Source organism: Lissotriton vulgaris, chromosome 11 (genome assembly GCF_964263255.1).
Source record: "Lissotriton vulgaris chromosome 11, aLisVul1.2, whole genome shotgun sequence".
In the NCBI taxonomy this organism is placed as follows: Eukaryota; Metazoa; Chordata; class Amphibia; order Caudata; family Salamandridae; genus Lissotriton; species Lissotriton vulgaris.
Genome location: NC_141699.1, coordinates 447,201,914 through 447,220,636, shown reverse-complemented (window position 1 = coordinate 447,220,636; position 18,723 = coordinate 447,201,914). Strand labels below are relative to the sequence as shown.

General features: G+C 43.5%; 1 protein-coding gene across 1 annotated transcript in view; it reads right to left on the bottom strand.

Annotated features, from left to right (window-relative positions):
- The window catches only part of LRRTM4 (leucine rich repeat transmembrane neuronal 4), a 1,783,294-nt gene that overhangs the window by 571,153 nt on the left and 1,193,418 nt on the right, over positions 1–18,723 (bottom strand). The gene's annotated exons all lie outside the window — the stretch shown is intronic.

The window sequence follows — 18,723 nt, the reverse complement described above, 5'->3', positions numbered from 1 at the left end:
AGAATCGTCTGGAATGAACCAGCCGTGTCTTCTGAAGAGCTGGGGCTGTGGACAGATTCAGCAGGAAGCATAGGTTTTGGCGCCATATTCGGCACGAAATGGTCGGCACAAAGATGGCCGACATGGTGGCATGAGAATGGTCTGACGAGTAATATTGCTTTCCTGGAACTGTTTCCCATCTTGGTGGCCTTGAGAACATGGCCCGATGGGTTCAAAGATCACTCTGTCATATTTTGGTCTGACAATATGACCGTGGTCGAGTGCATCAATAGTCAGGCAGCACGTTGTAAACTGATTTTAAGACTGCTTAAGGAAATTGTTTTACTATGTATGCAATTGAACGTGCTATTCAGAGCAAAACATGTTCCAGGGGTGATGAATCAGGCAGCTGACGCACTGTCTCGTTTTCAAATGCAGGCTTTTTCGGGTTTCCTCCCCTCAGCGGACCCAGAGCCGGCACCCTTTCCCGAAGCTCTCTGGTCTCTCGGTGCCCCGAACTTCGTCACCTCGAGGGAGAGAGTCTAGCACCAAGGACGAGGAAGGCATACGAAGGGGCGTTTCGGGCCTATTTAGCCTTTTTGGGGAGTGATAGAGAGCGACTTTGGGGTCACGAGGAATGGGTAGTGAATTTCCTGATGTCCTTACGTAGGGCTGGGAAATCGGTGGCTACGGCCCAGAGGCATCGTGCTGCCATTTCCTTTGTTACCAGAGCACACGCTATCCAGGACCCAACAGCGTCTTTCGTTGTACAGAAAGCGCTGCGTGGGTGGCAACGCCTTGAGGGTCGCAGAGTAGATGAAAGGCGCCCGATAGGTTTGGATAGATTGTCCCAGTTGTTGGCCACACTCCCGGCCACATGTTCATCTCAGTTTGAGGCGGTGCTGTTCCGAGCCGCTTTTACGCTAGCATTTCACGGAGCAATGCGGGTAAGCGAACTAGTTGCAAGGAACAAACTGGATGTGGCAGGGGGTTTGTGCCAGGAACACGTTCAGATCAGGGGAGAAACAATGACTGTCTCCTTTGTAAAATCCAAGACTGATCAAGATGGGATGGGTGACTGCGTCATCATACGCAGGATTCCTGGGTCCTCCATATGTCCGGTAAAGTGTTTAGAGGATTACCTAGCACGAAGGGTGGCATCATGGGGGGGGACTTTGTTAAGACACGCTGACGCCACCCCACTGACGAAATTTCAGTTTCAGCGGGTGCTTGCGATGTCAATTGCCGCTGCGGGCTTGAACCCGGGCGAATTTGGGACCCATTCCTTTCGGATAGGGGCTGCTACGGAAGCTACAGCCAGGGGTCTTAATGTTGAGCAGGTGAAACGAGTGGGGCGTTGGTCCTCCAATTGTTATAAAAGATACGTGCGGTTGCACATGTTGTGAAGCTGTAATAATGTACTCACGCTTCTTGTTTTTGTTTGGTTTTCAGTTACGCAAGCCTACGAGGCGGGGCGGACTATGCAGTCGACCCTACACCGGGCCAGCGGTCAGACATCACCGGCTGTGAAAAAGGAGGTGTGGGTCGTGGGCCACTCATACGTGAGGCGTGCCGCAGACGTATTCAAAGCAGGTGACATGATTCACGTAGCTGGGGAATACGGGTACAGGATGTCCTTCTACGGAAGGGGCGGTCTTTGTATTGACCAGTTTCAAACATTTTTCGAGGGTTTGTTAGGGCGGACAAGGTCACCGCCGTCTATAGTTATAGTGCATGTTGGGGGCAATGATTTGGTCACCATCGGTAGACGACTACTCCTGGAGGCAATGCTTTCCACTGTAAGTTGGTTGGCGAGGAGAGTTCCGGGGTGCACGATTGCATGGTCCCATTTGATTCCACGAAAGGTGTGGCGGGGGGCTATCTCTATTCCTGCTTTGAACCATTCTGTTAGAAAGCTTAACAATAAAGTGAGTAGGTTGTTCCGTTCCAGGACATTGCATTCTATTTCTCACGGCTGTATTAATGATGACAGTATGTATTTGGGGGATGGTGTGCATTTGTCTTGGGTGGGGAATGAGTTACTCTTAGGAGACTTCTTAGCATGGTTAAAATCGTTGAAACATGACCTTTAGGTAGGAGTTGTGTGGGGGGTCCGGATAGCCGGTCAACTATCCGGCCTGTGGCGGTAAGGTCATGATCGGTGAGCACTAATTGGAAGATCCCTATGAGTGGGCGTCACCCAACACGGATGGGAGCGCTCGGGGGAGGTGGCCTTTGGCCCCTCAACGGGGAGGCGGTCCCTTCTAAGGATGGGTCGCCGAAAGAAGAGGAAAGGCGGTCAAGGCCCCTTCCTGTGTAGGAGGGGTTACAGCCCCCTCCTGGGGAATTTCCCGGGGCCAGTGACATCTGCGACGGCAGATGCGGTAAGTTGTGTGGGGTTGAGGGGAGGTCTACGATACCTTCTAGATACCTCACACGAGTCTTCGAACGACCTTTAACTGGCGTCGAGTTGATAAGTGCCCCCGTCAAGTCAAGGGAAATTGGTAGTAGTTGCACTTGAGTACGCCTCAGTGCTGTCGCCCCTCCAAGTGGGGGGGGTATGTCTGGTTAGGGATCTTGACACCGGTTACGACCTTGCCGTTGGCCCTTAAACGTTAGGATGTACAATTTCAATATTTCAAGTAAATGTTTTGTAGGATGTTAGTTCGGCTAGGAGAACCTCTGTATTAGAGAATCTGTTAAGGTTAGCCAAACATCGCAATGTGGTATGAAATTGTACATAAATGTTTAAATGTTTTTAATTTTTTGTTTTAATAAATACGGCCGGGAGGGTCACTCCCTCCCACTTCCAAAAACTTCAAGAACTGTTTCCGGTTTCCCTCCTTTGGGGATTGTGTTGAGAGGGGGTGGCGGGTATCTCAGCCATATGGAAAGGGGCGACCACTCGGTCCCCCCGAACGTATGGCAGAGTGCCTCGATCCCCCCGGGAAGCCATTTTGGACGGGAGGCGCGTCTCGGCTGGTATGCCCGAAGCGGCGTAGCCGGGGCGCGCTTTTTCCCGCCCTAGAGTGGGCTGGCCTAGACACTGACGCGGCTGGCCACGCCCTCGGGGCAGGCAGGGGCGGGTTTACGCCCGCCCTGAAGATGGATAAAAAGGGACGCAAGACCAGAAGACATCCTCTTGTTCCTGTGCTCTGAAGCTGCACCTCCTCGCTGCACGTGAGCTCGAGACGGAACGAAGAGCCAATTTTGACCCATCCACCAGCCCCTGAGGACAGCCAGTTGTTTTAATAAATTTGATCAATTATTTTATTTCGTTTACAGGTTATTGTAGTGTTGTGTTGATGTTGAATGTGTAATAAAGATTGGTCTAATTTTACAAGTTTGTGATTAAAGAACTTCAGACGTAAGGTCTATTTATAAACAGGCTTTTTCGGTCATAGTGGCCAATGTAGTTTCGTTTAGTTAGCATTTGTCGTATTTATTTTGGTCAGGCGGTAAGGTCATGATCGGTGAGCACTAATTGGAAGATCCCTATGAGTGGGCGTCACCCAACACGGATGGGAGCGCTCGGGGGAGGTGGCCTTTGGCCCCTCAACGGGGAGGCGGTCCCTTCTAAGGATGGGTCGCCGAAAGAAGAGGAAAGGCGGTCAAGGCCCCTTCCTGTGTAGGAGGGGTTACAGCCCCCTCCTGGGGAATTTCCCGGGGCCAGTGACATCTGCGACGGCAGATGCGGTAAGTTGTGTGGGGTTGGGGGGAGGTCTACGATACCTTCTAGATACCTCACACGAGTCTTCGAACGACCTTTAACTGGCGTCGAGTTGATAAGTGCCCCCGTCAAGTCAAGGGAAATTGGTAGTAGTTGCACTTGAGTACGCCTCAGTGCTGTCGCCCCTCCAAGTGGGGGGGGTATGTCTGGTTAGGGATCTTGACACCGGTTACGACCTTGCCGTTGGCCCTTAAACGTTAGGATGTACAATTTCAATATTTCAAGTAAATGTTTTGTAGGATGTTAGTTCGGCTAGGAGAACCTCTGTATTAGAGAATCTGTTAAGGTTAGCCAAACATCGCAATGTGGTATGAAATTGTACATAAATGTTTAAATGTTTTTAATTTTTTGTTTTAATAAATACGGCCGGGAGGGTCACTCCCTCCCACTTCCAAAAACTTCAAGAACTGTTTCCGGTTTCCCTCCTTTGGGGATTGTGTTGAGAGGGGGTGGCGGGTATCTCAGCCATATAAGACTGTGCAGGACGATTCATATGATTTTTTGATCAACAAATATTCTTCAAGAGCCATGGTGGTCTGGGAATCATTTAAGACATTTTATGGGGCTTAGTAATATCATTAAACCAGAATTGTGATGACAAAAATGAAAAGAATGACTTGATTCATGCATAATTACAAGATATACCATATATAATCTATAAACCAATTTGCAGTGAGAGTATGCTTTGTCCAATAAAACTGGAAGAAAAGGCTTGGGGTATTATATTTAGCTGAAGATAGCATCAATTGCAGCCCTTTTTTAAAGTAAATGGGAAGAAAGTGAAACACTGGGAATGCAATTCGGGCTTGGAGCTTCATTGTAAAGAAAACAGAACCATATCACTGTAATTAAAGAACCATTGTCATACATAAAGGATAGATGGTCTGTATGCAATTGCTTCATTCTTTAAGAAATTTGAAACATAAATCTACTGGGAAGCCTTAATCTCATCATAAATTAGTGCTAACAGGAGGATGGTAATATGTCATATCAGCTAGCAAACGTATTCTGACCTTCTAATACATAGTGAAATTGAGCAAAACTGAGGTGGATTTGGTCAATATATGCCTTGTGAAATCAAGCAACTTGAAGAAATATACCGAAAACCTAAGTAGTTAATTGGGATAAAGATATCTCATGAGATCCCAGATATTTGCTCTTTAAACATTATGATGAATAAAATATGTGTTTATTAATATTCTAGCAATGTCAGAACATAATTCTATACAAAGTAAATATAAGCCATTACTTCAGCAGACCAAAAAAACGTATGGTCTAAGACTGACGTGCTCTAATGCTCGAAGTCATTTCTAATATTCGATTCCCAACTGTAAAACATTGGATTATTAGTTGGAGTGGTTCACTAACCGCCTCAAAGGGATAATCACAGCTCGTGTTAGGGTGAACCTTCCATGTCACTAAATTAAACTGAACTTCACCCGCTGATAGATATGCTGCACAGCAGACTGGCTTAGCTGAGGGCAATGTGTAAAGTATTAATACGGTACCAATTGAGTAATAAACTCAGAATGCAAGACAAAGAAAATCTCAAACCAAATTAGAAAAAAAGATCAAAGTTTAAGAAGTAAAATGACACCAAAAAGACAAAAATCCAATATGGGAAACTAATGATATGCTTTTTTAAAGATTTAGGTAGAAATATCACCAAAAAGCATAAAGCATCAATGAAAGTTAATAGCTACGATTAACTTGGACCTGGGATACATTTTAGGCTGACTGCATCAAAGATGTTACCATCTGACTTAGTACTTTAAATCCCAATACTCACAGTCATATACTTCAAAATCCCCCCTCCCGAAGGACACAGGGAAGTCACTCACAGTGTGTCATGCGGAGGCCAACATCAGAGTCCAGTCCCAATGCATTTTTCACTGGCCAGTTGCCTACTTTTAGAAAAAGGCCTTGTGTAGCTTGTTTTATCTCTGTAGCTTGAACAGGTGGTTGGCATTATGACCCTTAGTGTCCACTTCTTTTTTATGTGCACAAGGAGCCCTCTCATGTCTCAAAGCAGTAGATCTACTCCTCTTCTGCTCTTCTGCAGGTCTAGAAAGTGATCTGAAGTGGGTGCCTGGAGAGGCTACATCTATGACTAGCACTAGCCAGTGGGCAATAATGATTCCGTGGAATGCTCGATACAATAGGGTAAAGGTTCTTGAGGCCAACCCTATCCAAAATGACAAAAGTCTTAAGCTCAGTGCTTAATTTGAGCTGGTGATTGCCGGTGCTCGGCACCGACACCTAATAGTCAACATGAACACTTATACCAGTCACCCACATGCTGGTGCTGTTTGTCTAATTTAGAGCAACAGCAGTTTATTAATTTGATATGCATAAAAATGACTAATACCTGCCACCAAAGCATCCTTATAGCTTTGTGGGGGCCTGGGATAGTCTAAAATGTCACACTTGTATGTGTATGATTGTTAGTAGTTGTGTTGGTACTGTCACTGGCAGTGGTGGGATGGGAAATGGGTGTTGCAGACTGCTGTTGTCTCCTTACAAGGGCCTGCCACTTATGTATTTTCAAATTAAACACTGATTAGGTCCCGCTAAACTTGGGCACCGAGGGCTGGATGGAGTGTGTGTCTGGGGGGGGGCAGTGGGGGGAAAGTGTGCAATGCTAATCCTAGTGTCCTCCCACATCAAACACTAATATCCAGTTTGAGGCAGCCTTTGTACCCACAACAGGCCACAAGTCTGGTAGGAGAAAAGCAGAGTCATTCAACAACTAGGTGGTGGATTCAGAAGTATTGTCTTGGCTTTCTCTTCCCTACCCTTCCATGTGTGCTCCAAATGTTTGTAAACACAGCAGACCCATTAAGCAGAATTTGACACTGTGTCAAAAAGGATACCACAGGCCCCCACCCTGCATTTTCTGTGGGGTTCAGAGGAGTCATCACTGCCCATTATGGTCAGCCTATTGTTTGCTCCTGGGAGAAAGTTCACACCTATTCAAAGCTAATTACTGGGTTTGTGTACTTAGAGAGGCAAAGCAATTATTTCAGGAACTTTAGGCAGGGAAAAGGTAGCTTTCTAAATGTTACTTTCCCCTAATATTTAATGAAAATGGGGCTTCATCATCAAATTGAATTTGTAATAGCTACTAAATGTAATTGTTAAATTTTCTAGTTGGTCCAATTCCCCAATTACAGTATTAGGATTTTAATTTGTACTCTGGTTTTCTACATAGGACAGCTAGACCTGCCACACTGGAAATAGTTTTTCTGTGCTAATCATGATAAGGAAATGTTATCATTAAATTCCTATATCCTACATATATATACCACGCATCCTGTCTTGTGGGCTTCAAGCCCTACATATGGGTTACTTATTAATATTTAAAAGGAAGTTTTGACCTGTAAAACTGTTTTATTTTGACAGGTCGAATTGCAGTTTGTACATTGCTACAGTCTGGTTACAATGGTAGATGTGAAGCCATGCTTGCACTGCCACTGCAGTGGATGATACAATATTTGCTACAGTCCACTAATGGCATTTAACTTTTATGCTCTGGGTACTCTTTGTAACATATTCCAGGAAGTTCTATGCAAATTAAATATGGCAATTAAAGTATGCCAATTCAACCATTTTAAAACGGGAGAGCGTACATTCTTTACTACTGGTTAGCAGGGGTAAAATGCACATAGTTCTAAAGCCAGCAAAAATAAAGATACCAGCAAAAAATCCAGGGTGACCATACAGGAAAGGAAGATTTCCTACAACCATCCCTTTCACTTAGTCTAACAGACTTTCAAGAAATATGTTAGTTGATATGTCATCCCAGGCTCCTTCTGCTAGCACCTGATCAGTGACCAGAATGAAGAGCAAGGAAGGTGGTACCGTATCTGTGGATCCCATGGTAAAAAGGTTCAGGGTGATAGAAAAGCAGAAGGGAAGTATTATATGGCTCTTCTTCCCAAAAGGTTTGGCTGGCCATATATTATTTACTATCAGAGCCTACTGTTTTATCTCTATAGATGGCTAACAATTGGGGGAGATGAGCCTCCTGTGTCATCCACAATGACACTCTCACCAATATGTCTGCTAGTTCATAAACAAATGCATATAAGGGAGGTGTGCACATTGCTGAAACAAAGTTGGGTATCCCAATATTGTGAAGGAATCAGATGACGTTGATAAACACACATGCACCAAAATCGACCTATGGAGAAGTTGGCACTCAGACATATATCATGTCTCCTACCCTGGTAATTCCATGGAGCCAGTGCGTGTTTCCGTGCATCCCAAGCTAGATTTCATTGGGAGTTGGCTCAACCCCCTCCTCTTTTGTCTGTGAAAGAGCCTATTGGGTGGGACATACCTTTGCTGCCAGCAAACACAGAGTTTGGACCCAGAATTAATTGTGGTTGTACCTAACAACCTATATGGGTTTCTTCACTTGAATTCTACTCTGCTTTATTGTTTGTCAATGTTCTCCTTTTCTCCATATAGGGACAGTTGCATTTGTCATAAGCATTATTTATATATTTTAATTTGTAATGCTATAGCTTCATAATGTTTGCCATTTTACGTTTTGACAGTGTATATGTTCTTTCATAATAGTGTGAATTGTGCGCTTTATTTCCCTACAAAAATCTATTGTGCTTGGCATGCCTCTCGAATAAGAGGAAAGTAGACATAAGAAGATATTTATCCGTCTTTCTGCTCTAATATCAAAAACTTATTTTGGCATGGTTTTAGTTTGGTGCCTATCACCACTATTACTTGTCCTCACATTGACTGCGGGTCAAGATAAATCATCACAGACAAATGCACTAAAACAGGAGTTATCTTTAGACCTCAGTAGATGTCCATAGTGTTTACAAAACAGGACAATGAGCGAAAGTGAATGAACTGGCATTTCTCATGTATAATGATACACTTTGTCATAGCAAATCACTTTGGTATTCAAAGAGTGTTACTTCCAGTTACAGTCACTTAGGGAAAATTATAGGAGTTGACCCCACAGTGTTAACAGCTAAGGTCAATGTAGGCCCTGTTAATTCCATGCTGCAGCTGCCTCAGTTCATCTCTCCATACAGAACAACAGAGGTCAGATCACTTAAGCATCTTCACAGAGCCAAAAGGGCAGTAATGTTACCATGTTCCTATTAGGAGCAGCATGAATACAGTGGCTAGAAGTTGTGGTTTTAACCATGACCTTTTGATAGTACCAATTTGTGTGCATGTGTGTGTGTGTCTGTGTGTGTGTGGGTGTGTGTGGGTGTGTGTGTGTGTGTGTGTATATATATATATATATATATATATATATATATATATATATATATATATATATATATATATATATATATATCTATATGTGTGTAAAATGTGTTCACTGAAAAAAGGTTACAGGGAAGCTATAGATAGGCTCAGATTTCACTCATACAACACCATTAAAATTCAGCAGTTATATTTACCTATGCTAATAATAACTTACGCCCCTGCAATGCACTGCTTATGACCTCACATATTACATCACTCATGACATCACTGATGATATTATTGATGACATCATCCACAAATCACTTACACACCCACTAACATTCCCACACAATGTCTCAAAAACCCACTCACACACCCACACAACCACTCACATACCCATTCACAGATCTATAGAACTACTGATACACACCCACTCGCTCATTAATACAGACACTCACACAACCAGTCAACCACCCATACAGCTATTAACAGACCACCTCCACTGGGAAAATCAAGTTAAATTAATGCAGAGGGCCTGACCGCCCCCCGCAGAAGCCTTGGAGCTACGACCTCCCCAGGTCAAAACACATAAAATGAATGCAGTGGCAATAATGGCCAGACCAGGGGCTGTAATTGGCCCAAGAAGTGGGGCCCCCCTACTCTAATAAAAGTTTGAAAATAAAGGTCAGAAGGGAGCAGAAAGAGGTAGAATGAAGGTCAGAAGGGAGAAGGAAGACGTAGAATAAAGGTCAGCAACTAGCAGAAAGAGGAAAGATAAAGATGAGAAATGAGCAGAAAGGCAAAATAAGGGTGAGAAACAATCTGAAAGACTGAAAATAAAGGTCAGAAATAACAGAAAGAGACAAAATAAACATCAGAAATTAGGATAAAGGGGCAAAATAGAGTTCTGCAAAGAGCAGAGAGAGGCAAGATAAAGTCAGAAAAGAGCAGAAAGAGGGAAATAGAGGTCAGAAAGGAGCAGAAAGTGGCAAAATTAAAGTCAGACACAAGCAGAAGGGGCAAAATAAAGGTGAGAAACGGGCAGAAAGAGGCAAAATAGAGGTCAGACAAGAACATAAAGAGGTAAAGTGAAGATCAGAAACGAGCAGACAAAAAACAGAACATGAACAGAGAACAAGAAGAATCCACACGGGCACTCATGCACCAACTCACAGACAAACTGAGAAACGTACAACCACTCACACACCTTGTCAGACACTCATGCACCCACTTGCTCATACTCATTCTTACTCACTCAAAGACGGACTCAGCGACTCATGCACTGACTCACAGACTGACTTAGATACTCCCACACCCATGCACAGAGCCACTTGGAGGCTCATGCACCCACTCAAAGACCCACTCAGACACTCACACACTTACTTACAGACCCACTTAGACACACACACATGCAATCACAGACCCTCTTGGAGACTCATGCATCCACTCACAGACCCACTCAGAGATTCATGCACCCACTAACAGACCTACTGAGACATGTATGCATCCACTCACAGAACCACTCAGACACTCGTTCAAACATGCATGCACCCACTCAGACCCAGCAAGACACTTATGCAGGTACAAGAAGACCTACTCAGACACTCATACACCCAGTCACACACACACTGAGACACTCACTCAGTCACACACCCACTAGGCCACTGTTGCACTTACTCACACATTCATTTTCAAAAGTTATAGGTTGCAGTTAGGAAATAGAATTTAAAAAACCTTAGAAATTCACTGAAAAAAACAGAGGTTACTGAGACATTATAGTTAGGAAATAGAATTTAAAAAACCTTTGAAATTCACTGAGAAAACCAAAGGATGCAGGGGTGTTATAGTTAGGAAACAGAATAAAAAAACTTAGAAATTCACAAAAAAAACTTGTGCAACTTACCCGTGAACAAGCAGTGAGGTTAACTGCGAAACGCGTTGGGCACCCGTTGCTCTAATAAAACACCATCTGTTTGCATCGAGGCCACAGCACCAGTGAGTTTTATTTCTCAATAGACTGGATTATTGTTGGAATATATATATATATATATATATATATATATATATATATATATATATATATATATATATATATATATATATATATATATATATATATATATATATATGTATATAGATATGTATGTATGTATGTATATGTATATATATATATATATATATATATATATATATATATATATATATATATAAATATATATATATATATATATATGTGTATATATATATATACACACACACACAAGAAAGAATCAGAGAACTCTAGGTCATTAGGTAATTCTCAAGTTTAGATGGAGAACAGCTCCTATATATAGGACCCTACAAAACCAGTAATTCTCTGAATTTGCTCACCTCAAATGTCTTTTCTTCTAGTAAGGTTTGGAAGCACAGGATTGCCACAGTGACATCCTCACCAAGCTAGAAAGGGATAACGTATTTTGCCATTTATAGAGCAAATTCTTTAAGCACAGGATTAGCTAGTGCCATCCATACCAAGCTGTAAAATGGCAAAGGCTTTTTATCAATCCAGTTACAGTAGTAAAACTTTGGATGTCGAAAACGGCGAGGTGTTTATGACACCCAGTAAATACCATTACCCTCGGTGAGGTATTTACTGAGTTTGGTAAAACCCTTCTATTCTGATTTTTGGACTTGTAAATGCGTCATAGTATGCAGAACTCGGTATTTGGCATGATGTATTCTGAATATTTTGCCTTTTTTGGGCCTTTCAGATCTTTTTGCCAACTTAACCCCAAGCTAGAGTTTAGGGCCTTAGGGCTGTAAGCATAGGTGTTACTATTACACAATTCATGATACTCAGTTTATCTACCTTGCAATTGACGAGAGCCAAGTCTCTTTAGTAGGGTGACTCTCTAGACACTGCATTTGTTTGCAGCAAACCATCAGCTCACTGAGCCATCCTTTTGGTGTGCAACATAAATCAAATTACGAATATCCCAACGCATTTTTTACTCGATGCATCTCTGTTTGATCATCTTTGGTGGATGGGGTCACTTCAGCTCTTCTTCACAAAATTCTCTTTAATCATAGAGTGATGCGATTTTCAAAGTTCCAGGCTGTACTTGTACCTCTGTTTCCTTCTAGGCATCTAATACCTTACGTTTGCAGAGGTGTTTTATTGAAAGATGTAAATGTAGCCCCATGCACCGATGACTGTGGGTGTCTAAATCAGCCTTCCAGAGACATATGCCATTTAAAAGCTGAGTGATATAGGGGAAGCCAGATTGCATCTCATAAAGAGCAGATATTAATGTGAAAATGGTGAAGGACAAAGCAGGTGTAGAACAGCATACCTGATCAGTAGCCTGCTTCAATCGAGCATAATAGCCCTAAGAAAGGCCTTTTTGTGGCCATACAGGCCAGAAGATCGGCTTACAGCCCAAACTCAACAGACAAAACCTTATATTATGTGGAAACAACTAACCAAAATGTAAAAAGTGCATCCAGAACATGAAAGTTGTGGTGATTATGCGGAAATCACAGTGAGAAGTTAAAACCAGTAGTCTGAATCGCAGTGCAATAAACAGCATTACACGTAATCCCCTGAAAATGAGGCAAAACATGTGGAATTTTGTTGTTTACTGCACCAAAATGGGCAAGTATCTGTAGGTACCAGGTAGATTTGATGTGCTAAAATGTAACTGGGACTGTTGTATTCGAAACCTGTTAATATAGTTAATTCAAAATAAACTTCAAGGCTGCATAATCATTCTTTATTTCCTTAAGCAGTAATGCATCTTTTACCATGAAAGGACAGTGCTTAATTTGTTTAAATAAATGAATTAAATAATACAAGGGACACAACTTTTTCTTAGGCGCTCAAAGCAGCTAACAGCTGAGTGTGCCAAATACTAATGGATATCTAGTTTCTTTTTTTCTGACGTCCCACACTTCCCGTCTCTTCATTTCGTGCAAGCTCTTATTTATTTGTATGAATTTTTTATATAGCGCCTTGTCACAAAACAGTTATTTCGCTTCCTTACAGAGATTCAAACAGGTGACATGAGCATTCCAAGTTACACCAATAATCGAGAGGGGAGAGAGCCTTTTTCCTATTTTGATTCCTCTGTTTGTCACACATTTTCATTCTTTCTCTTCCTCTTCTTTTTTCCCTTTTTTCCCTTTCACTTGCTCTGGGTAGTAGTCTGATGACAAAAAAGTATCTAGTCCCCTAAAAATGAGTGCTGATATCACTAGAATCCACCAGCATCGTAGCTAAGTCTGGCAAATATAACTTCCTATTAACTCTAGTGATTGCCTTTCAATGTAAGACTAATGATCATTCAAGTTCTCATCTGATGACGACATGAGCATAAGGTTGAGTTACCCCAAAGATATTAATTTAACGCAGTCATTCAGTTCATTGATGTTTGATGTATATCTGTTATCCCTTTGCTGTCCTAAACAATTCTTGTCTCTGTTTCGTAATGTTGTTGCCTCTTTTTTGTTATTTTGCTTTCATTAAAATACAGGATCAAGATTTAAAATAGCAACAAATATATTAATGTATTTATCAACTGATGTAAGGATCAGTACTAATTGGTGGATGGTCGTCTACCTGAATGTTTTTAGTGCAAGGAATGTTTTGTTACAGCATTTCTTCTGTTGTATTTGAAGTTATACACTTTCTCTCAATCTCTTGTCTTTCTATTTTTAGTATGGATGGGCGGAATGCTCAGTTCTGCCTGCAAAATTGGTGAATTTTTTGCCACGCCGCATTACTCTTTAATGCAGAGTTCAGGCCAAATACCGCCAGTCGCTGCTTGGCGGAATTATCCTCCTCCGAGGATCCACAATTGGCAAGCTCTAGCGAGAATTGGGGTCCCCTAGAATGATTTTGTCATGTCGGCTTTTGCCGGTGTTCACAGGCGCTTGGTGTCGGAGGCTGCAGGTCGAGTAGATTTGCTGCCACTCAAGTAGATTTTCAAATCAATCATCAGAAAAACCAACTTGAATGGTCGCGCTATGTTGCACAATGCATGGTGGCGTCAGCGGTGATTAGGGCTACTCATGCTACTAGCGCTAAATTGCTGCGCAAGCTGCATATTTTCCACTCATTGGTGGAATTCCATTGAATGAGGCAGAATTTTTCTGCAACTCCATGGAAGTCCATCGAGTAAATGTCTGTGATTTCCACTCACCCTTACATTTTAGCCACACTCATTTGCAGAGTGACATTATCCTTCGTCCATTTCCTACATGAATTCCTCCCATGAAAATGTTCACTGGTCTAGCAGCACTGGTCTGAAGCAGCAAAAAGTGTCCTAGATTTGCAAGAGTGAATGTCACAGGCAGATCTGCCTTTCATTTTGTGTTGCTTTGATGCTTATTAAGCAGATGACTTTTAAAATGATGTAGATTTGCAATGCCATTGAATAAAGACTGAAAAAAAGATACGTCCGCTTAAGATTTCCATCACTCATTATCCAAAGAGAACATTGGCAACTATGATGTACTCACAGTTTGACCAGTGCCACTGGTCTGATCAGAGTCTGTTCTATTTGTGTACACCAGGATATAGTTTGCATTCAGACAAGCAGCAAAAAATTGATAGGCAGGCTGCAGATTAGAAGTGGGTCAGAGATAGCGGAGTTGCATGTAGTTTCCACATTGATCAGTTCAGAGGAAGCCGGGAGTATATGTACGAAAATTGTAATAATGAGTGTCAGTAATTAGATTCGGATGTGGCAAATTGAATGCATTTTACAGTTGATTTGTGTTCTAAAGATGTTATTGCAGTCACTTTACAAAGTCATATTTGCTGTATCCCATAGTAGGGAAAGCCCAAGTAGAAGAATGACCAGTATTCTATTCTAATGCCACATGTCAAAGGTGGTGTCCATCTTGAAAAGAACTAAGGCCCTCATTTAGAGTTTGGCGGGTGGCAGAGTCCATTACCTCTGCCACCCTAGCGGATTTTCATCCACCATATTTTGAGATCTCTACCAGTGTGGCAGATTTATCTATGCCTTTGAAGGAGCCCTCACCACATCAACACTCTGAAGGCCATTTTTCATTCGGTAGCTCAGCAAAGTGTTTTGCTTTACAAAAATATTCTCCTAAAGTCAGAGTGTGAGGATGTGACGTCGGCAAATGATGCTCCTGATGCATGTATGTGCTATATTTTCTTAATAAAAAGATTTAATACTAGAGTCAGAGTGTGATTTTGTAAAACAAAATACTAATGAATCTGACGCCCTGGAGGTTTTCCACTAGGTGTTGTTTTTTTGTTGTTTTTTTTCTGTTCGGGACCCCCAGGAATACTTTGGCTATCCTGCAAAGGAAAAAGTAAACCAGGCCATCCTTTTTAAATAAGATGAATGGCCTGATGTACTTATAACGATTTTCCCTAGTTTATAGGGCCAATGCAAGGTTTCCACTTTAGAAGCCAGTGGGTCAACCCCTGGTAAAACATGAGAGTTCCATACACCCTAAATTGAGTGGCTGGACAGTACGTTTGGCGGACAGGGTACTGCAACATGTTTGTAGTGGTGTACCCTGTTCAAAAAACGTTAAATACATCCACCTTAGTTACAAATCACTGCAATGGAATGTTTGCAGAATTCTGAAACTATTCAATTTGATTGATCTATTTTTACTTGACAGGAGTTTTTTTCTGTTCTGTCTTCTTCACCCATGTACGTTGGATAAAGAGGGAACCTTAGAGGAGAGAAGGCTAACTATAGAGGAGGAGAAAATGAGAAAGAGATTGGCCATGGAAGAGAACAAGATGATGTTGGCTCAGGAGTTGAGCCTGAGAGAGCCGGACATCAAGTCCAGACATGTGGAGTCCAGCTGTGATGGTGGATGCAATTATTCTGTGCCCTCTTACAAGAAGGTCCACAGACCCAAGGGTCTTGAGTCTGATTTTGCAGTGGGAGATGACAAAGACAGATGAGTTAGAGTCTTTTGAAATTGCACTTTAAATGCACGAGGTCCCTGAGGCAGATTAGGGGCTAGTCTTTGGAGACCTTTCCCTTGTGAGAGAGGGAAACACTCTACTGATCCTACTAGGGAGTGACAGGGTGAGGTATCCCCCCAAGAAGGAGTCCCCAATCAGGAAATGTGGTTTGACCCCAGAGAAATATTGACAGAAATTCAGAGATAGTCAGAAGATTCTTTCTGTGGGGCAAGGAATGGTTGGGAGAAGGTCAGTGAGGTAAAAGATGATATGGGGCAGTATAATTTGTAACATAGCATGTTTTCGTCTTCATTTTCCAGATCTGTGCCAGCACCTTGTTGATAGTAAGCTCAGTGACCTGAGAGAGTTTTCTAAGGAGGCAGGCCACTGGGTCAGCACCAGGGTCCACTGGAAGGTATCATGGGTGATCACCATAAGGGGAGCAAGGTCCTCACCAGAAGGGGGGAACAAAAAGAGCAAGGAGTTCTCTGAAGGATCCTAAACTAGTTCTGGGGGTCAGGGTTCCCAGCTCCCTGCTGAAAAGAAGAAACGGTTCCCACCAGTAAGCCTGCAGTGAAGGCTCTGATGAAGTGTTATGAGTGCCAATAGGAAGGACACTACCAAGGGGATGCCAAGTCTCCCAACTAGGCCCTGCCCACACAGACCGGCAGTCACTGGGGTTGGCTAGTGAGGTGCTTTGGGAGGAGATTACCCCAAATAGTTTTGGGGGAGTGTAAATTGACCCGAGTGTTCCTGTGTGATGGAGAGATGGTACAGAGAACCTGCATGTCTGACAATTACAAAAAGTACAGTCAGTGGGTGCCCATCAATGGGCAGAGTGTAGAGGCTCTGAGAGACACTAGAGCCAGTATGACAACTGTTGTGTCATCAGAGCAAGTAGTCGCTAATATGTTCCACTAAGTTTTTGTTGCTGACAACCATGAGAGCCACTATCCTGTAGCTCTGGTTCCCTTTAAATGTGGGGTGGTCTCATGTCTATTGAAGATAGCTGTAAGTCTGTCCATGCATGTGGATTATTTGCTGGGCAACAACCTGGAGCACACTATCTGGAAGGAGGTAGAGCTCGGCTCACACTTGGACTTGATGGAGTTTTCTGAGTGGGTGTGCCTGACCACACGGTCCATGGCAGCTCATGAGGGTGATCAGAAGGAGCTGGAACATGGAACAATGGCCCAAGTACCTGCCAAAAAGAGGAAGGGCAAGGGGTGTGGGAAGCCTGCTCCTGAACTTCCCATGGTCCAGGAGGAGGCAGAACCTCAGGGGGATGCCCCCGGTACCTACAGGGGAAGAAGTGGCTGAACTGGGGTACCTGCCTGAGATGACTAACTGGCAGCAGGATGGGGCTCCCGCCAGAGAAGAATTCTGCAAGGAAAGGGAGGGGTGCTCTACTCTTGTGGGTCTTCAGTGGCAGCCTGAAGCCCAGGCAGCTGGAGACGCCTCTGGGTAGCACCTGATCTATTGGGAGAATGATCTCCTGTGCAGCAAGTGTAATGTTCCTGAGCCTGGTGCAATACTTGTGTTGGTGGTGCCCCAAAGCTTTAGGATCTTCCTACGGGGGTGGCTCATGATGTGCCACTGACAGGTCATCTGGGGCAAGACAAGGCTTTTGTCAGGCCTTCCACTTAGTTTTCTTAGCCGTAAATGAGGAAGGCCTCAGATGCATTCTGTAGGTTGTCCCACCTGCCAGGTTGGTGGCATGTCAGGGGGAGGTGAGAGTCCCCCTGCAAACTTTACCTGTCATTAGCACCCTATTTGAGCAGGTTGGCGTCAGCATTGTGGGGCCTCTGGATCCTAAGACAGCCAAGGGCAACATATTCATTCTGGTCTTGGTGGCCCATTCCACCTAGTACCCAAAATCTATCCATCTGAGGACAGTGGCTGGGCCTGTCATGGCCAGGGCACTGATGGGGATCTTTACCCATATGGGTTTCGCCAAGAAGGTGCTATCTGACCAGAGTACCAACTTCATGACCAACTACATGAAGGCCATTTGAAAGGAGTGTGGTGTGACCTATAAATTCACCACTCTTCACCACCCCCAAACCAATGGGTTGGTTGAAAGATTCAACTATACCCTCAAAGGCATGATTATGGGTCTACCTGAACCCATGAGGGGTAAGAGGGATGTCCTCCTACCATGCCTTTTGTTCACCTACGGTGAGTTTCCACAGAAGAGGGTTGGCTTCAGCCCTTTTGAACTTCTATATGGACACCCGTTAAGAGGACCTCTCAGTTTAGTTAAGAAAGGCTGGGATCAAGCTCCCATGAAGCCACACCAGAATGTAGTTAGCTACATGCTGGTGTTCCACAACCAGACAGACCGCTTCCGGAAACTAACACAGGAGAACTTGGAAACTAGCCAGGAGGACATGGAACCATGATATGACCAGAATACCAGTCGGGTTGAGTTGCAGCCTGGCCAAAAAGTTAGGGTAATGAAGCCCATGGAGCCCCGGGCCCTGCAAGACTGTTGGTCTAGGCCTTATGAGGTAAAGGAGTGCAACAGTGATGCCATCTACTTGGTGGACCTCAAGACTACTAGGAGCCCTTTGATGGTCCTGCATGTTAAAAGTTTCAAGCCCCACTTTGAGATGTCTGAGAATACCATGCTCCTGGTTACTGATGATGGGATGGAAGAGGAGAGTGAACCTCTCCTCACCTTCTATCTTCCAAGGAGTTAGATGAGTCGGTGGAGGTTGTCAGTCTCTCCTCCATACTGATCCTAGATCAACAGATAGACTGCCACCAGTTGCTGAGGCAGTTTGCCTCTTAGTCTCCCCCAGGACTGACTACATGGTGTGCCCCTGATATTAATATTGGGAACAGA